The sequence below is a fragment of the Urocampus carinirostris genome, chromosome 9 (genome assembly GCF_059441175.1).
Source record: "Urocampus carinirostris isolate Australia breed hairy pipefish chromosome 9, RoL_Ucar_1.0, whole genome shotgun sequence".
Classification (NCBI taxonomy): domain Eukaryota; kingdom Metazoa; phylum Chordata; class Actinopteri; order Syngnathiformes; family Syngnathidae; genus Urocampus; species Urocampus carinirostris.
Genome location: NC_142357.1, coordinates 19,919,253 through 19,935,845, shown reverse-complemented (window position 1 = coordinate 19,935,845; position 16,593 = coordinate 19,919,253). Strand labels below are relative to the sequence as shown.

At 39.6% G+C, this 16,593-nt stretch overlaps 1 protein-coding gene across 1 annotated transcript in view; it reads left to right on the top strand.

Annotated features, from left to right (window-relative positions):
* Positions 1-16,593, top strand: part of slit3 (slit homolog 3 (Drosophila)) — a 354,995-nt gene that overhangs the window by 47,486 nt on the left and 290,916 nt on the right. The gene's annotated exons all lie outside the window — the stretch shown is intronic.

The following is a 16,593-nucleotide window of genomic DNA, read 5'->3' as shown; positions in this document are numbered from 1 at the left end:
TGTTTGATCCCGCGGCTTAAAATCGGATGCAGCTAATACAAAACAAAGTTTCATTTATAAATTTCCTACAAGCGGCTTTTAATCAGGTGTACTCTGTAGTTCTGAACTTTTCGAATAATAGCATGCTGGAATGGTCAGACAAGGGTGGAAATTATAAAAAAAAAGGTGTGGTTTGGTCACTTTATGTCTGTAGTTTGTATTTTAGCCCGTGCCTTGTAGCACTTGTTTCGGGTTGGACTAATCAATACAGCAACATCTCGTGGTCAAATATTACACGCGGTCCCTTTACAGTGTAAGATATTTTAGTATTCGTAGTGTTGTTTTCATTATTATTATTGTTTGCAGGACGAAAGGGTTTGAAATTAAATACAATATGGATGCGGTGAACTCGATTAACTCTGTTTTTCACCCTTTCATTCATTAACATAATGTAATAACAAACCTTTCTCAAGACTTAAATCTAGTGGGCACTGTCACATGAATGCTCAGCTCACCTTGCAAGTTGGAGTCGGGCCACAAGACTTAAACGTCTGGGGCCTGTCTTTACTGTAAACACGAGAGAAGCCTTCAAAGAGGGAAGAGTCAAGCAGAGAGGAGGGTGAGAGTGTGAGGGAAGCATGTGGGGTCACTGGAGATGTATTTTCCTCCTAATAAGCCTAATGGGGAAAGAGGCCCATCCGGCCCATTCAGAGGCCACCGCTGCAGTTTACCTGCCGGAATGTTGCGGTTCGTCTTACAGGAGGCGGGTGTGGACTGCACATCCTGTGATTGGCAGGCAAATAGACTTTGGCACGAGAAAAGTGCTGTACTTGGGAATCTTGGTTAACGGGGACCGAAACCCCCCCGCAAAAAAATCGAAAATCTGTAAAGTACTGTCAATCCGTCAATAAAGCCCCCAGAAAAAAGAAAGCGATTAAGAGAGTGGCCGGCATGCAGCTAATGCTAGCATTAGGTATCCTCGTGTTGAGCGAGGTCTCCAGTTGATTAAAATTCAACCATTTCAAATGTAGCGGTTTCCCAAGAGTTGTAGCTCCAGGTCATCTATTTCGGGGGTAATGGATCTGGCGTTGGTGAGGTACAGGCTGTAACAGTACGCAGGACCTGCAACCGCGCTATTACAAGATATCCCGGCCTTTTTCGCTTACCGGGCGTGACGACTATCCACAAAACACATGCTGGTGTTCACCAATTGTTTGCGCTCTCCTGACTTTCCTCAGAGTCTGATTTAATTGATGCATTTTTTATCAATGTAAAGAGCTGCTTAAATACTAGCCCAGCTGTGGATGTGCTCCATAGTTGGTATTTTTGGAGGTGTACACATTGACTTGTGTCCCCACGCACTCTGGCTTACACCAGCCTATCATAGTCGCGCGCAGATGGAATCATGCCCAACCAACAAACTAAGCCTTCTCCAACCTATCCCATGATAGCATTTGCTGTGTGCTTTCTGCTCAGAATACTTTGCAGGATACGGTGACGTCAATGACAATACATACAATTCAATTGAATTCAAAATCCGCAAAGCAGTGAACCAGCGATAACCGAGGCACAAAGTAGTAATGGATTACTACGGTATTGAAAGAAAATATTTTTTGGCGACATTTTTCTTATTTATGTAAATTTTAACCTTGTTCATGTTGAAAACAACAAAAATAAATTAATTCAAAAATACCTGCAAATACCTGATGAATAAAAGTATATTGTTTATCATTTAGTGTCTCCTTGTAGTAAAACAAATCCTTATTCGTGAAAAAACAATATTGATTTGAATAAAAAAACAAAATACCTGAACCATCATATAAAAGTGCATTTTTTAAAATACTCATAAGTCAAGAGATTTGTATTTAGTTTGAATAAGCTCACCTATCGGCAATTGACATGATTCCCTGCCATTTTGTCACTAGCGGTACCCCCAAAACTAAAACCTTGTAAAAGACTTTAAAAAAAAGAAAAAAAAAGAAGAACTGTGCAGTTTGATCACTTTGAGTCACTTTAGTTTGTAATCTTAGTTTTGCGTTGTAGCACTCACTTTGGTTTCACTACACAATAGATATTACACAGTGTTCCTTTATGTAAATTTCATTTTAAATTTTATATTTGGTAGCTTAAGTAAAAAAATACTACAGTGTTCACGATAAAAATCTTGTATTACATGTCCAGATTTACCATTCGAGTTCAGTTTCCTCACTTTAAGAAATGTATTTCTAGAAGTAATGTCGTTTAAAACTTTAGATAAATACCAATAATTGTAAAGGAAAAAATAATTATAATGGAAAAAAGAATAAAATAAAAAAAATACAGCATTTTTGCTAATTGAAAGGATACATTTTTAAATTCAAAATTTTACTATACATGTTTTCACAAGAAACATGTTACCATTATATAAAAATGATACTTTTAGGTAATTAAAAAAACAACTATCAATTTTTCAGAATTTTAGAAAGTTTTTGATTTTTTCTTTACTACAGAAAATGTCATGTATAATTTTTTAATAAGATCAAATATTTCAAGAATTATTGTATTTTACTATCCAAACTAGTTAAAATAAAGTATTGCAAAGCAGAGTTTCTCACCAGTTTTTGAGCCAAGGCGTATGTTACTTCACCTTAATACTTTGTTTGACTCTAACCTTTTTTAGTGTCCACCTAAACCGACAAACGAGAACCTTTTTGAAATGTTTCTATCGTGCCAACTTTACGATCAGGTTACTTTGGAAACCCTCCAAAGCACCTTACGGTGATTTTGACTCAAGGGTGTTTGTGTGTTAGCACAGAAAAGCCTTCTAAACGCAATCCCGGTCTTGACGACCGTGGAGCTCAGACTTGGCTGCTTTGCCTCTGCGAAACGGAGCCAGGCGGATTGAAATGAAATTGAGTAAAGTGGTGAGAAGCAGCCAAAACGAAAACCTCATTGTTTGGCCTTGTTTGCGACACGGCGACACATCTTTTACTTTTTCCACATATGCTTTGACGTCGTTTTCGCGTGACGTTGATCACAAAGTAGCCCTGAGCGGCCTGCATTTCACTTGTCAATTTGTCTGCTTTCTTTGCGCGGGGTTCGTATGGGTGCTTAAAATTGTTGAAAAAGCTTGAATTTTAAAGTTGACTTTTGAAGTAGTAAAAAGTTCTTGAATTTTCTGTGAAGTGTTTGGAAATTATTGATTTTTATTTTATTTTATTTTTTTAGCAATTCTGCTTAAAAACTGCTCTCTGGTGGCTAAACCTCACCGTTGAGTTTCTTCTTCCCTCGTGATTAGTGTCAGCTGGCATTAGTTTGTACGCCATAGTCCTATGAAGCGCCAATGCCCCTTATGGATCACGCCTAGAGGAAAGATGCTACACCTAAACAGGGCCCTATAAAATGTGTATTTGTGCAGGAATCAAGAAAAATCCCTGTTGTAAATTGTAATGTGTAGAACTTCCTACAACTGAAAATGTAAGCTCCATATTACTGCCTTATATAACTTATATGGCGAGAAATTTGTCTCAAAAACCAATATATTCACAATTTACTCAAGATCTAAAAATCATATGTCTTGATGATTGCACACGGGAGATTCAATGTTGCATATGTAAATCACAAATGTCACCTGAAACGCACAGTTCACAACAGATTCCAATGGTACTTGAGGAACTGGAAAACTGGCTATGAAAGTCCTTAACACATGCTTCAATTTGGCCGTTCTAAAGGTGTACAAACCCTGACGTGTGACTAAAATGAGGCAGCTTGTCTTTTTTTCTTTCTTTTCCAATGTCCAAGAATTTTTATGTTTGCTGCAAAATACAGCAATGGCTGCATGTGGTTGAGATTCAAGCGTGCCAAGTGGAATGGAAGGTGGAGTTGTTACAAAAATAAGCTAGAAAAATGTTATAAAATGTCATTGAGGTTCAAATAAATCCAAAAAATCTCTCTGTATAACGGCCCTTCTACATACAAGATCAATTCGTTCTTAGATCAAGCTCAAACCCAGAATATCTCGTACATTGCACACATTTTCCCCATAAGAAATAACTGAAGACCAATCAATCCTTTCCCTGCCTCCCCAAATCATCAACATCAATCTTAAATAGCTAGAAAACTCATCTTCCTGACCACTTTAAAACATTCAAATAGCTATTGAACATTAAATTACAGCTATCCAGTAAATAAGTTTATATTAAGAAATTGAAAAGTCAGTTTATTATTAGCACTCACCATGGAGGAAGTCATGACTTTCTAACGGAGGTGTATGCATCGTGGTGGTTAAGTAAGGGAGATAAGTGCAGAAGGGTTGATGGAGCATGAGAGACCGTCAATCAGGGATCTCTATCTCAATTTAAATGAAGGCTGCTGTAGCTAGGGTCTGTGTGAGTTTGGGCCATATTCAATTTTCCACCAAAAAAGCGTTGATAAATACATTCACCTGTTCTCAAATATACTTTTTCTCTTATTTTCTACCCCAAAAAGATCTTCAAATAAAAAAGAAAAACATTGAGACTTAATATGAAAATCAATCAATCAAAAATTGATCTATAATACATTTGGGCTGCAATTAAAGGGACTGTGTATTATTTTATACCCCATAGTGGTAAAAAAGTATCACTCATTTAAAAAAATATATCGATAAAAAAAAAAAAAATATATATATATATATATATATATATGTATATATATATATATATATATATATATATATATATATATATATATATATATATATATATATATATATATATATATATATATATATATATATATATATATATATATATATATATATATATATATATATATATATATATATATATATATATATGTACCTGAGCCATATCTCCCAGTGGGAGGTGGCTAGGGACATTAACACATTTAAATTTTTGACTCTTTCTGGGAGATTAATACAGAGGAGGGGATTCCCAGCCACCTCGCTCAAACCAACTGATGTATTACAACATCTCGTTGGGAGTCATAGGGTGACCAAACCCTCCAATTCCAACCCATTGCAGGGAGGCAATGGGTACCAATATTTTAAGTCTAAGGTATGACCTGGCTGAGGCTCGAACCAGCAACCTCCCAGTCTCGGGGCGGGCGCCCTAACCCTAAGACCACCGAGCTCGATTTAAATAACTCACAGAAATACATTAACCATCACATAAATGTGCATTTTTTCAGTTACCTGTAGATCAAGATATTTGTATGATTTGGCATATCATGAGCCTGACCTAGAGGGAGTTTAATTCAATGGCCATTTTGTTGGTAGAGGTATCCGAAAACTAAAAACCTGAAGAAAATTGCGCTTAACGGTAATGGTCAGTTTGAGTCTCCGTATTTGGAATTCTACTGTTGATGATCTGTGAGGGCCCGGTCACACAGCCGTTTGCGGCTGAATCACGGCCAGAAATTTCTGCCTGTGAGGCGGACGCTATTGGACGCTTTGAGATCGCCATACAGACGACATACAGCAGTGCTTAACACGCGGTCGGAAATTCACACGCGGATGGCCGCGCGAAAAAGTTTTGAGCTGCTCAAAACTTTGAGCACGTGTTAACCGCGGGCGGCACACGAGGTAATGGAGGGGGGTTCGTAGGAGTCGGATTTGGGCACAACACCGGCTCGGGAGCTTTTATACCCGTGGTCTACACGAGAAAATGACGCGGAAATGACGCGATGAGGAAGCGGAACAGTCGCCAGCGTCTGTTTTGCGGGCATACCACCGATGAACAGCGGGTTGGCCAATTTTGCGCATTTTCCATAGCGGGCAACCACGGGCAAAAAAAAAACGCTAAATTTTAGCCGTGATTCAGCCGCAAACGGCTGTGTGACCGGCCCCTAAGCACTTACTGTACACTTAAAAGTAACTGTAACTTTATTGCACTATTTTTTCTTTTTTTTATGGGGGCCTCTTACTATTTTAGTCTTTACTTTTCTTCGCATAATTTTGCCATTTTAGGTGGACTTGCAACACTTTCACTTTCTAAAGGAACGGAAATGCAATGCGATTAAGAAGAAATAAGATTTTAAAAAAAAGCAAGGCGTGGGCGCAGGTCTGTATTGTGGGAAACGCACATTCTAACTTGGGAAGAGCTGATGCTTGCGCTGAGTGGTCTCAAGCAATCAGCCCTCTAGTGGTAGTGACATTAAATTCTCATAACTTGGATTTTCTCTTGTATGTTGGTCAAAAGTTTTGCTCAAAACACATTTTGTATCGGATATCACATAACTAGAGTAGCTCGTATGTGGAAACTGTATTTTTAGACACTGTTCCGGTTTTTTATCATTTAAAGTGTGGGGCCAGTGCCTAAATATTTGCTTATGTTTGCACGGGACCTGACATTGCAACACATTTTTCGAATGTACATAAATAAACTGTTACAAATCAAGTTTAGGTCTGCGTGCATAAAAGCCAGAGAGACAAACTTGATCCGGGGCCAGATGCGCTCACGTCGCGTTTGTTTAATCGCAATTCGGGTTTACACAAGGAAGCTAATTGAAAGCAGACGCCTAAAAAACGCCAGCAAAAAAATGGAAGACAAACGGGGAGACACGGTGTCAAGAGGGAAGAAATCGAGAAGCGAGGGGAAAGCAGACAAAAGAACATGTCCGATTGAACGTTGCGCAACTGACTAATGATCTGGTACGTTCGAGGAAAATTAAATGTGACTTGGCAGCTCCCACATGTGGGTTCATCTTTCAACACGGGAGATGATTTAATAAGAATTAAGTCGCACATGTTACAAGTTGTGACTTTTCCAGGAATCTGAAGAAAATTGTTTGAAAAAGCAGACAAAAAGAAGACTAAAGTAGAATCATTTCATAGATATTTTTGACAAAAAAGGTAAAAGTGGAATAAAATAATTTTTGGGCATCTTCACTTCTAACCAATACAAAATCTTAGGTAAAATTCAAAAAAAGTATAACTGATATTAAAAATATGATTCAAATCCTTCAATTTGTGTCTTTTGATCAACATTGAAACATGAAACGAGGCAAAGAGCCACAGTATATAGAAAATATGAGAAGACAAAGAGACGCATTCTTATTGGCCAAGAGCCGCATGCGGCTCTAGAGCCTCGTGTTCGCCACCCCTGTACTAAAGCAAAGTATCATCCCCCTCCCTTCAGAACATTGGTCGGATTGCAATGATCCAGCTTGACAATGACCCCAAAACACCTCTAAGATGACCAAAGCTTTTCTAAAGGGGCTAAGGGTAATGGGGATGGACTGGCCATGCATGTCTCCGGATCCAAGTCCAATAGATCCTCAAGCAAAGGGCAAAGTACAAGATCTCAAATGCTCCCCAGCTCTGTCATTTTGTCATGGAGGAGTGAAGGAGCATTCCAGCGGTAATTTGTGAGGCTCTGGTGAAATCCATGGCCAGGAGGATTAAGGTGCTTATGCAAAAACATATTGGCCACACAAAGTAGGGGTTTGAGAGCTTTCTGTGGTGCGTCTGACACAATTTAGAGTTGTCACGAGACCCTGACATACAGGTCTATTATACTATTATGTCAGGTGAGAGCATTCTAAAATAGTGGAGTAAATGAGTATAAAATTAGATGTCGTATCCTCTGAGATGAAATTAGATTTTTCTAAATTTTATAAGATAGTATATCATGCAGCCATGTTTTAAAGGCAAGTGGTTCTGAGGACTTCCTCAAAAGTAGTATTCCCTCAACTAAGCGACAGCAAAAAAGCTATCTGAATAAAAGGTGTCGAAAGATCGTCAGGGGACCTGAAATATCAGAAATGTACCCAAAAAATGCACAGCTAGTGGAGAAATTAACGGCTACGAATGCCTTTTCCCAAAACTCTTGGGATAAGTTCACTTGTATTTCGTGCTCCCAGTTAGCATTTATCTTCTTTAAAGTGCATTCTATGTTTTCACACAAAACGTTATAGAGAGTGGAAACCTGACTTTTAAGTGGATGAGTCGCCGCAAGGGCTATGTCAATCGCTGAGTGATTTGGGCTCTGTGGGAAAGATAATGTGTGTGTTCTAGCATCGTCCTTTTTGTGAGAGAACCTAAAAAAAACTGCTGTTCAAACCAAATACTGTGCATAATTGATTGAAATTTGCAAATGTATTCTCCAAATATAATTCCCCAAGACAGCACATGCCTTGCTGCTCAAGTGTTTTAAACCGTCCATCTATCATAACTGGTGTGCAAAATTAATTATTGGTGATGGGCGTCGCCTTAGGCAGGGATAACCACCAGAAGTGTTGCCTGATTTGACCATGCTTTTAATGTATTTTCGTCTACTGTACTAGTGGTAAACTCTGAATGGGGGACTGATACACTACCACATGCCAGCACTGTGAGAAATGTAGCAAGAATTAACCTCCAACCTAACCCAGGCACAGTCGGTTCACAATGCAGTCGACCAGAGTGTTAGTTGCCCTATAGTAACTTAATTAAGAAGACCCAGCCCGCCCACTGACCTTTTCCGTTGCAGTAAAGTTTTGCTTACTCCGGCTCGTTAGCATGGTTTCAACATTTGTGTGGGCAGGCAATCAATAGAAGCAAAAAAGGATCTTGGAAGAAATACTAGTATATTTTGGGATAGATATAAGTACCTGGGTAACACTTTCATTTTTATGGTCTCTACCCTACCCGTCAGAGAGTGGTAAGGTATTCCATCATTGTAGGTCTAACCTAACTGCCATTGGTAGAGTTACACATTTTTTTTTCACAAAAGGTAGGTACAAAATGTGTAAAGATTACACCAAGGTATCTCATACTCTCAAGAGCAATCTGAAAGTTTATCAGATCGTGTGCTGTCTCCCTGGCCACCAGATTAACTATGGAAACATCATGTTTAGAAATGTTTAGCTTTTATTCAGAAATGTCATCAAATGATACCAATAAATTGAAAATTTGGGATGCTAATGAGGGGATAACAAATATAACTGTGCATATCATCAGTATACAACGAGAGGCGTGGTACTGCCCTAGCTCTTTTTATGCCTTTGAATGCACCCATTGACTTTAGAGCCACCGACAGGGGTTCAACAGCATGTTCGAACGGGAACAACGGACCACCCTACCCGTCCAAATACCACGTGAGAGACAGAACTGTCTAGAGCGCTCTGTGTTTGTACAAACGGTAGCGCATGCCGTCATTTTGATGGGTTGAAAATTGGGCCTTAAACCGCACCAGCAGTACGTCCTTGGGAATCAAATACGGCACTTTAAGAGAACAATGCCGGGTGGATAATAAAAAAAACACAACGTTTTGGTATACATTTTAATAAACTTCTATTTATTTTTGAAGAAGCAAGCTAGAGAGCAGACCGGCTCTACCTGAACATCCATCCATACGTTTTTTTCCAGTTATCCTCACCTGGGTTGCAGGGGTGCTGGAGCCCGTCCAAGGTATCTTCAGGAAGTGGGCAGGGGACACCCTGAACTGGTTGCCAGCCAGTCCCAGTGCACACAGAGACAGAAAACCCACTCGCTCATTCACACTTAGGGATAATTTGGACCAGGCAAACAACCTCACACGCATATTTTTGGTATGTGGGAGGAAACCAAGTCAGGCCTCGGGAGAACATGCAAACTCTGCACGGGGTGGCTGCAGGAGCTGGAATTAAACCCTGGACCTTTGAACCCAAGCCGAACATAATGATTGATATCTTAGGCCCGATCTGGGCTAGGTTGGGCTTGGACTTGGGCTCCAGCTTGAGATCTTACTTTTAACTCTCGCATTGCAAAACATTTCTTTAATATATGCTATATAATATTGACCACTAGATGTCACTGTTTTGGAAAAGTTTAGGCAGAGAGAAGCCAGGCCCAACCCAAAAGTAATAATTTACATTTTAGGCTCAACCAGGACTAGACATTCTGATAGACAACAATATAGAAAAAAATAAAAGACTGACTCACTTTGTTCTTTGACCTTTGAAAAAAGAGCCGATGTATACTTTATCCTAGCAAATCCTAAAATTGCTAAAGTCTGATTGGAGTGGTCCATGTTACACCAACTCTGAGTCTACCTCCCCCCAGGTCATCGGTACAACCTCTGTTTATTGACCGTTTTCCTCCAGGAAGTCATTTTCCACCCAACTCCAAAATATACACTCTGCGGAAAAAGTGCGGGATCCTCAGATCACTCTCGGCGGAATCCCCGAGGATTCAAACGTCCTTCTACACAAATCCAAATAGGCCGAAGTAAAAGCTGCCGAGACGTCCGAGACCCAGCAAAGTAACCAAGCGAGCTTCGAGCCACATGAATGGAGAGCTAGAGCGGATCTGACCTCTAAATACAGAGTATCGCTAAGCCACTTTAAAAGCTGACGCCGTGTATTTATACACGCGCTGGCAAACACACGGTGGGAGCGTGCCCTGCCGACTTTGCCGACACATAAACACGTCGGTGCCCGCGTTGCCGCAAACACAACTTTGCCTTTTTTTAAATTGTTATTACGCAACTCCACCTGCTTAACTTAACCAAGCACGTTTGTTTAACGCGTGCTCAGCGTTTAGCTTTTGAAATCGTTCCCAAGCCAAAATAGTCTGACAACATCCGCCGTCTTCTAATTTGAGTTTTTGCACCGAGCCAAGCAGACATAAACACAAAGGTGGAGCCGGGAAAATGTTTTGAAGAGTTGACAGTTTGTGTACGTTGTTCAAATCAGTGGTCTTAAGAAACACTTCAAAGGAGATTAAGTGCGCCGTAGACCAACAGTTGCGAATGTTGAATTTGTTTTTTTAATTTAAAACCATGTAAAAATTCACCTATACTTTGAGTAATATTGACTAGTCATGGATAGCTTTGTTTCTGATGAGGCTCAGTCAGATTTATGAATGCAGCGGTAGCTCTATTTACAAATGCCTCTCTATACAAAAGTTTCAGCTTGCAAAGTACCTGAAGTGGAAAATATTGCCTTTTGTTACAAAGGCGTTTCAGGATACAAAGCCATAAATAAAGTAAAGAATGCGCTGCCATTCGCTCCTCCCAGAGTTCTACCTAGCAACCCAGTACGTATGCGTGAATCCCGGCATGCTCTTCATGTCCCTTTCCCGCTCAGTAAACTGTCTACTGTATGGTACTGCCACAATAGACCCCACGAAAGTTGAAAACTGGTGATCAATAAATTATTTCAACCAAAACATTATTGACCAGTTCAAGAGCCGAGTTTATTTTTTTAAACTGGTCTTGCCTTTTTGGAGCAATACAATGGTTTATTAAATAAGTATATCAGGGAAACAGGCTCTGAGGCTGGCTGGCAACCAGTTCAGGGTGTCCTCTGCCCACTGCCCGAAGACAGCTGGGATGGGCTCCAGCACATCTGCGACCCTACTGTGGATAAGCGGTGCATATAATGAATAGATGGATCAGGGAAACAGAATGTAAAACAATTTCAGTCACATAATTTGAAGAACTGGCTATATAGCTATTTTAAGTCAATTCTTTTTACTGTTTTTGACAATTCAATTAACGTTAATCAAGACACACACAGTCCTTGGTTTATGCAGTTTTCTTTTACGAATGTAAAGATGTAAGGAGACCATGGTTGCGTATTATCATCAAAAGTGATGGCTGCAGGACGACGTCTTTGGTAGGGAGTAAGTTTTTCCAGGTGGTAGAGCGCTCGTCTTGGGATCAAGAGATTGCAGGTTCGATTCCCGGCTCCTCCGTGTTATATGTCAAAGTGTCCTTGGGCAAGACACTGAATCCCTAATGCCCCCAATAAGCAGGTTGGCTGCATGGCCGCTTTTGGTGTGTGAGTGTGTGTGAAGGGGTAAGTGCGAAGCACATTGTAAAGCGCTTTGGGAAGTCTTCATTGACTTGAAAAGCGCTGTATAAATGCAGACCATTTATCATCTTGTTTCAGACTGATTGTGATGTTTCTGTGATGAGTATATTTTTAAATATCTCGAATCCCAATAGTTTAGGCCTCTAATGATTCAGATTCAGATTCAGATTCAGATCTACTTTATTGTCATTCTAGTACACGTGTATACAGAACGAAATGTCGATGCATCTGACCCCCACAGTTTCCTTGAATGTACAGATATAAATAAAGTTGTATTGTAATTGGCTACGTATAGTATTTTACCATAGTGCCGATAGTGCAAGAAGAGTAGCTAACCAGATGTGCAAAATGGGCAGTCAGGTTAACAAGTCAGGTACACAGTAACATTAACACTGTAACAATAACGCTGTAATTACCATAGTGCAGAGAGCAATGTGCAATGAGTGGCAAGCTATAAAAGACTGCCAGTAGTGCAAAAAGTCAGATTAGCAGCCGTTTAGATTTAAGTTAACTATATGTTAGATTGACCATTTAACAGTCTAATGGCCAGGGGGACTAGACTATTGCGGAGCCTGGTGGTCCTGCACCGCACACTGCAGAACCTCTTCCCAGAGGCTAGCAGAGTGAACAGTCCATGATGGGGGTGAGAGGGGTCCCCGGTAATGTTCTTAGCATGGGATAGGCAGCGCTTCTGGCCAATGTCCTGAATGGAGGGAAGTGTAGTCCCGATTATTTTCTCTGCTGTCCTCGTTACCCTCCTCACACTACCCCAGTCGGTAGCGCTGCAGCCTCCACACCACACAGAGATACAGCTGGTCAGGATACTCTCTATGGTGCCCCTGTAGAATGTGATGAGGGAGGGTGGGGGCAGGTGGGCTCTCCTCATCCTCCGCAGGAAGTACAGGCGCTGCTGTGCCCTCTTAACCAGTGATGCAGTGTTCACGGACCAGGTGAGTTTGTTTGTAATGTGCACCTACGTGGAATGACATATTTCAGTGACTGGTGACATCATACAGACACTGTGTCTGTACGCGTCTGAGACAAGTATTTGTTTAGTATTTATTTAGGGGTTAATAAAGTTTGACTGACCTATCTGACTGTTTTGTAGTTTCTATTATAGCACCTTATAATCTGGTGCGCCTTATGTATGCAAAATATGTGACAGAAGACTATTTTTTGCAGGTGCGCCTTATAACTCGGTGCTTTTTATTGTGCAGATTATAAGTTAATTAATACTAATACTACTTTTTTACTTACCCGATGAAGCGGGAGGGAGAGTCCCACCTGGTTCTCGGTTCTTATTTTAGCGTGATGGCAGCCAGGCCGGGACGGTCCTTGCAGCTACAAAGTTGAGTTTCTTCCTTAAATTTGCACATGCAGCTTTTAATCAGGCGCACTCTGTAGTTAAAAATTACGGCACCCAGTGTCTGTGTATGTTGGATTTGATGAGGTAGTTGGGTCAGCAAGCCCTCCCTGCCAACAGACAAGACGTGTGCTCTTAAGAAGGTGTGCAGAGACTGTGGGGGGCCTGTTGGCAGACGAGAGCATTGAGATATCTCCGTGCTAGCTTGCAACAAACATGCACACGTAAAAAACAAGATGCAGGAATGTGAAGGCTTACGACTCACCTCTGTGACAAGGTGTCGTGTGATGGCCATGAGGTTTTATGTGTGTGAGTGTGTCAACACATGCAACATGCATGGATACTTTGTGGAAACACAATAACACGCACGGATCCAAACTCCTAGCATGCACAAAAACATGTGTCAGCGCAAGATCGTAACGCTAGTTGATTGCTCATCAAAGATGTCTGTGTTTTCGTCGTGGCGTCGTTTGCATTTCTTTCATTTTTGCCGCAGTCGACTCAAGTTTGGCGTAAACATGGCGGGCCTCAGGTGGTCCCTATTAGAGTGGATGAGGGAATGCAAGGTGTAGAAGAAGAATCTGCTGCGCACGTGCTACTTTATCCTTTTTACAAGGCGCACAAGAATGTGAGCGTGTACGGAGGGCTAATCCTGCCATATGTGGAAATAAATGTATATTAAAAAACTTACAAATGTATGACATATAAATACATGAACACATAGATACATCACATAGTGACATAAATGCATTATATAAGTTTATCTATGCATTTCTTTATTTATTTTGTCTTGTATTTTGCCGATTGAAGAAATCATCAACAATGACTATTGTCGCCAGACAGGTTTTTCCAACTGAGTGAGGTATCTCTAAATGGATGTAATCTCTGCTTAGAGTTGCTTATGCGTAAAAGCGTCTGCCTTGAGTTGGTACATACAGAAATTACGGCATCAACAACAGGTACGCTTAAGTTTGGGAGGGGATCATTCTCTGCTCCAATTTTCCACAGTACATCTTTGAGTTTGTGTTTCCCTTAATGAAATGAAATTCCACTTGCACTCATGCAGCCCCAAACCATGACATTCCCAAACCCATGCTTGACTTCAGGCACGACACAAACATTTTTGTACTCCTCACCTGGTTGCCGCCACCAATGCTTCACACCGTCTGAGCCAAATAAATAAGTCTTTGTCTCATCAGACCAAAGAATATCTGTCGGGTAAGCTATGGCCTTTTTTGACAGACTTCATTGTGTCAAAGAGATGTTCATTCAGTGATGTTCTATTAAAAAATATAATGACATTAGTGAGGGTGTACTCGCTTTTGTGATATACTGTACACAACAAAATACATGGCAAAATAAATGACAAAATATACAACAAAATACACCACGATAATTCACTACAAAATTTCCCAAAAAGTTTACGACAAAATAAACCACAAAAAGATGACACATTTCACAACAAAATTCTCGACAAAATTCACCACTAAATACCTGTCAAAATAAATGACAAAATAAATACTGAAATAAATAAATCACAAAATGCATAAACATATGAATAACTTGTATTTATGTCGTATATTAAGGTATCATCTGATTTATTTACATGCCATTTATTTGTAGGTATTTATTTATCTGTACGTTATTTTCAACATAATGTAGAATAATGCCTCCATAATGCACGTGTGTGAGTTTGTGTATGAATGTAAATATATGAATAAGTAGCCAATCGTAATTTTCACTTATAGCAAACGTAGGAAGACTTTTAATTGACTGCTCATTTTCGGCATCAGCTCGTCCAGTTTGGTCATGCAAACTACTACCGACACAAAAATAAAATAAAAAACAATTGTGCTGTAAATTTTTTTGTGTTTGCGTTCAGCTACAGTAACTTTAATTTTAAGTGTAAAGTAAGGGACTATAAGTGTGTGAAGTAGTCAAAAAATGCACAATTAAAAAAGAAAAACATGCATAAATCACACTCAGAGTTAAGTCAACATAAAACACTAAAAAGACACATGTCATCTTGAAAAGCATTTTAAAATAAAATAGAGAACAGGCTGAATGTAGTTTACAATAGTATTTGATCTGTGCAGCACTTTGAGACTCTTTGTGATTAAGGGCTATATAAATAAACATGACTTGACTTGACTTAATTGAATAACACTTGTTGAGTGGTGAGGTATGGCGCCCTCCTTTGCATTTCCTTGTCAATGTCAGCCTGCAACTATTTTTGACAATGATTTTGAGTTCAGTGTGTGCAAAGATGAAAGCAATCTGAACACTAAGTCAAACTCTTGCAAATGTGTTTCCACAAAGTGTGTGTGGCTGCATGTGTGTGTAATCTGGCAATGTGTGTAAAAAGGTAATAATGTTATAGATGGCAAACGCCGACACATTCTTTAGCGACTCTGATTTTAATTAACGCCGTCTTGTTAGGACACACACACGGCTGCACTTATTCTTGGCACTATGTGGATCCATCAAACATTTATATGGATTCGATTAGAAATGACGGGAATGATTGTTTCAACACAGCCCACTTTGAACACTTGGCCAAGTCTGGGTGAGGTGTGTGTTTGTGTGTAGCTTTGTCTGGATTTGTTTGTGTGTGCATCATACCTGTCAAGTCATAGAATTTTGTTATATTATGGATTTTTTCATTTTTACTAAACTGTTTGAATACAAAAGTGAATATGACTTTCATTTAAGATATGATTCTTTTGCCTACTGTGCAGATTTCCCTGCTTTGAAACATGCGGTGCCTCTAAGAGACAACTCCAATATTTATCAATGGAAACAAATAGTGCATTGTAACAAGACTGGATTGAAAAGAAATACAAAAACAGCAACAAAAATCCCCAGATTAAGTCACAAAGTGTATATTTTCATTGTATCATGCAAAAACATTTAGCAGCAACAAAGAATAAAACCAAAATAAGGTACAAGATACATTTTCACAGTTTTGTGCGCTCATTTAGGGTGGTGATAGCCCTGGCCCTAGTAGTTAGTCATGCAACGCTAGTTATATTGGCATGAACGGCACTTAATTTGCTGTTAAACGCAACATTTGTCAATGTACCCTATGCTTTTGAGCTGCACTCAACAATTCTACAATAGTCGCTGTATTTATTTTTTTTCTCTGGAATTATTGTTTTAAGACAAGTCTTTTCCTAAAAGCATATGCTGAATAAGTGAGTGAAACACAACCATCACGTCTAACACTTTGTTTTTTATATTCTCGTCTTTTTAACTTCTGACTTTCTGTGTGGTTTTGTGCAGTGGTGCCACCTGGTGGACAGGCTGGTAAAATTGTAGCAACAGCGTGTATTTGTCACAATTTACACTTTCATATAATTTATTAGTTTGTCTGGAGCATTGCGATAAAAATGCAAACATTGGAGCTGATATTGAGCATATACAATTTTGGAAATGCTAATAAAATGATAACTAATATACAACATATTACTGTGTTGAGCAGATGCAGAGTGAGA